This window comes from Engraulis encrasicolus, unplaced genomic scaffold (genome assembly GCF_034702125.1).
Source record: "Engraulis encrasicolus isolate BLACKSEA-1 unplaced genomic scaffold, IST_EnEncr_1.0 scaffold_703_np1212, whole genome shotgun sequence".
Taxonomy (NCBI): domain Eukaryota; kingdom Metazoa; phylum Chordata; class Actinopteri; order Clupeiformes; family Engraulidae; genus Engraulis; species Engraulis encrasicolus.
Window position 1 is genome coordinate 1 of NW_026946031.1, and position 4,055 is coordinate 4,055.

At 41.7% G+C, this 4,055-nt stretch overlaps 1 long non-coding RNA gene across 2 annotated transcripts; it reads left to right on the top strand.

The window, feature by feature from the left end:
• The first annotated feature begins 799 nt into the window (after positions 1-799).
• Positions 800-3,816, top strand: LOC134444751 (uncharacterized). Of its 2 annotated transcripts, XR_010034086.1 has the most exons (5): positions 800-1,021; positions 2,094-2,154; positions 2,398-2,529; positions 2,722-2,819; positions 3,790-3,816. It is a non-coding gene; the product is annotated as an uncharacterized LOC134444751 (long non-coding RNA). The 2 variants fall into 2 exon arrangements; XR_010034085.1 differs by lacking the exon at positions 3,790-3,816 and having other exon boundaries at positions 2,722-2,907.
• The last annotated feature ends 239 nt before the right edge of the window (positions 3,817-4,055 follow it).

Below are 4,055 nucleotides of genomic sequence, written 5' to 3' on the forward strand. Positions count from 1 at the left end.
CCCCAGACGGACCATGAGATGAGATAGCACTCCAAGTAAACAAGAAAACACACATTACTGCAGCAGATAGACTCCAAGTAAACAAACACACAAACATTACTGCAGCAGATAGGACCCCAAGTAAACAAAAACACAAACATTACTGCAGTAGATTGGGCTCCAAGTAAACAAACACACACAAATTACTGCAGTAGATAGGACTCCAAGTAAACACACAAACAGCTCAGCAATACACTTTCCTGTGATTGTGTTTGCATGGGTGTATACTGTATCAACAATGCTTCCCTGAAAAACATTGTATCATCAATGAGTTACTTATCGACGACTTTCAAATCTCGTGCCGAGATGTTGGTCTGACCAAGAAGATAACGGATAATGTTTCCCAAACACCGTGGTTAACCTGCCTCCCTTCATTTGCTACTGGTCGAGGTCAGAAAAGACTGTGTCAAAGTGTAATCCAAACATTTTCCTAGTCCCAATAAAATGTCTCCGCTTACAGGTAAAACATGTCACTGCCTTGAACACGCCTCTGGCCAGTGCCGTTGGAGCTGCTCAAAGTTGGTTGATTCCTGACAAAGTGGGTGGAGTTCCTGATTTTTCCAGAGCTCAGAAACTATATGTATATTGCTCGTGGCCTGACTAGAAGCAACGCCGAAGGTGTTGCGTCACTAGGAGGGCACAGCCTGGCTAGCACTGGCTACATGCGACTACACTGAAAAAAGCCATATGTTGTGTATGTTAAATTAATCAAAGGGAAACATGTCACCTCTACCATGAATAATTATGTTTTGTGATTGGGCATAATGAAGTTATGTAACTTTAGCATGATGCCCAATAACCAACGACTTCCCAAATCCAGTAATGTTGTCACAACCTAATTCCTTTGGATAAGATGACCAATGGCTTTTACAACGCCAGAACAGATGGTGGCAGTAGTGTGCGGATTGTGTGTGGCAGCCGGAAACAACGAGCTTGCCGAGTTCTTTGACTGAATACATATCCGCGGACACTCTGAAGGCGGGTAAGTCAAAAAAGTAAACCACTGTAGGGCTGTTTGCATTTATCATGACTTTCCTAGAATCACATTTATATCACCCGTTTCGTTAGTGTACTTAGTTTTGGCATCAAGGCATACGTTTTATGAGCAAGAGAGTAAGCGTAGCTGGCTAATTCTCACAAATTCAAACTGGTTAGCGGCTAAGTATCGATATAGTCTCCGTGTTTTAACTATTGTTGGGAGTTTGGAAGCTGTCACCCATGTTGTACTGTATGCATGTTTGCATGTGTGACATTATTTTCGGTTACTTTGCGAGTTATAGCGAAAGAAACTACCTGGCAGCCCATAACGGGCAGCTAGCTAATTTATGCTAGGTGACAACAGCTGGTTCATTAACGTTGTATTAGTTCTATGCATTGACGTTGCGAGACCCGTGTGCGTCTGATTTCAAATGTATCCAGGACAGTCGTAGATACCATCAGTAGCTCTACACACATCAATGACACAGGGGAAGTAAAGTGCTCCGTCTGACTGTGTGTGTACGGCCACAGTAAATGTTGATTAGCCGGTGGAACTTTTCGGTTTGAAAAAAGACGAGACGTGAGACGCGTGACAGAAGGGGCTGTGTGTGCTTGTGTATGGGTGCGCGTTTGAATGGGTGCGTCGTGTGTAGAACTAGATGCTGCAGTTTGCAGCTGGTTTGATTCATGTCGTGGGTCACTTACCAATGTATGTAGGCCTATTTGGCTATGACCTTTGAAATAGTTGAAAGTAAATCCCAGTAGTATCTAGTGAAACACACATGCAAACGCCCTTCTGTCCCTCATTCCCTCAAACTCGATCTTCTACATTTGTTGTGTAAAAAGGACATAGCAAGTTTTTTGTATCAATGATCACTTTAGGATATTCCAGTGCATTTACATTCAATATATACTGTACCTTGAGTGAGGTAGAAATGCATATTGTTGTAAATATAAATACTGTTTGTTATTTTTTGTAATTAATCATTTACTGAATGTCTTTGTAGAATATGTTACTATTATTTGGGTTTTTGTTCTCTGCATAACTGTTTCTTTCACCTATATTAATTCCTCAGCATTCAAGATGTTTGTAGGGTCCTCACCTCAGCTACCTCTCACAAGGTGCCCCTGAAAAAGGTGATGAAAGTTCTTGTGTAGTATCTAATCTATGACTATTAGCTCGTGTGTGTGTGTGTGTGTGTGTGTGTGTGTGTGTGTGTGTGTGGGTGTGTGGTGTGTGTGCGTGTGTGTGTGTGTGTGATGTGTGTGTGTGCGTGTGTGTGTGTGTGTGTAAAATCTGTTGTAATTATTTTACATTTTTCTCTGCATAGCTGTCTCCTTCGCCTATATTAGTTTATCTGTCTTTCCTGGTCACAACAGAAATTCAAGACGTTTGGGTCCTCAGCTCAACTGACCAAGACCTTTGCTCATTGAAGGCATGAAGTAATTTGTGATGCCCCCACGATTGCAGTTTTTAAACGCAGATGGCTTGCTCTTTTTAACATGTGCGAGGTAAGTTATTTGTTGATTTTTTTTGTGTGTTTATTTCCTCATTTTAGTAAGACCATCAGGCCTTTTTGTAACCTTTGTCACAAGTCTTAAGTTACAAGTATTTTGTAGGTATGTGTTTTGTGCCCTGTTTCAAGTTAAGTGCCAAGTTCAAGAGGATCATGACAGTTGGTTTGCTGTTGAATTTCTTCTCAGAGCTGGATGGTCTTTCAACAACACTGCTCCGGGTCTTCAGCAAGAAAGGTGCTTCTCATGCAAGGAAGATACAGAGGATCCTGGTGCCCATGACTCAGGTAAAACATGCACACTGCCATGCATCACAGTAATGCTAAAATTTCAAGATCTAATGTAATGGGGAGAAGTAGGGTGTCTTGGATCATATTGCATTTCTCCCACTAATTTTAATCCTTCAGCCAGTTTTGAACTCATTGTCTTCACCTCAGTTCTAACTACAGCTGGCTTTACACACAGCAGTCCTGGACAATGATATAACAGTCTTTTGCAGGTCAGTTGATGTGGTTGCTGCTCTGTTTTATATTATTATTTTATTTTTTTATTTGATTCTCATGTCTGTCTGGCTTGCGATTCCCATGAAATGATCAGGGGAATTAAAGGTACACTGTGTACGAGTTTTAGTTGTTTATTTCCAGAATTCATGCTACCCATTCACTGATGTTACCTTTTTCATGAATACTTACCACCACCATCAAATTCTAATTATTCATTAGATACTTACATACATGAAAAAGGGGGATCTTCTCCATGGTCCGCCATTTTTAATTTCCAGAAATAGTCATTTTTAGCTGCAGAAATGACTGTATTTGGGCCATACTAGAAAATATTAGTTTATTACTTGGTAAGCTTTCATGAAAAGGTCAAATTTGGCAATAGGCAGCCCAGTTTCAATTAGCAGCGTAGTTGCAGTACCTTTTTTCACAATTTCCTGCACAGTGTACCTTTTTAAGGTCAGACGTCACATTTTGGCATCACTTCAGTACGTTTGGAACCAGGGCTGAGTGCTGAAATGGTACCGAGTACTTGGGGCTAATGGAAAAGTGTCAGAGCTGCACCATGCCATATCAAACAGTGACGTACTGTACCACTTCACTGCCAGTACCAACGATACACTACGCTACTAGATAAATGAGATGTGTCCTTTATTTAATGTGGTTGTACCTGTACTGCGTTTATTCTTCCTGTTGGTTAAAATGTTTTTCCTGCATGTTTGTTTCCTGGCATACATTGACCGGCCCTCATACGCAGACTGACAACATTGATGTGAAGAGGGAGGGAGTGCATGCTGAGGAGCTGACGGTCTACCTGAATGAAGAGCCAGACAAAGTGGTATGTTACAACTCAGCAGCTAGATCTGTCTTTTTCGTTATTAGGTGGCATAGGGAGATCGCACACATCAGTGGCCTGCGAGGCTCATTTTGTTGGGCTCTGGTGGGCTCCTCCTGTGCTACCTGACATGTCTCCTGGCATATCATCCACGTTCTGGACACTGCTGGAGGACACACCAAACCTTC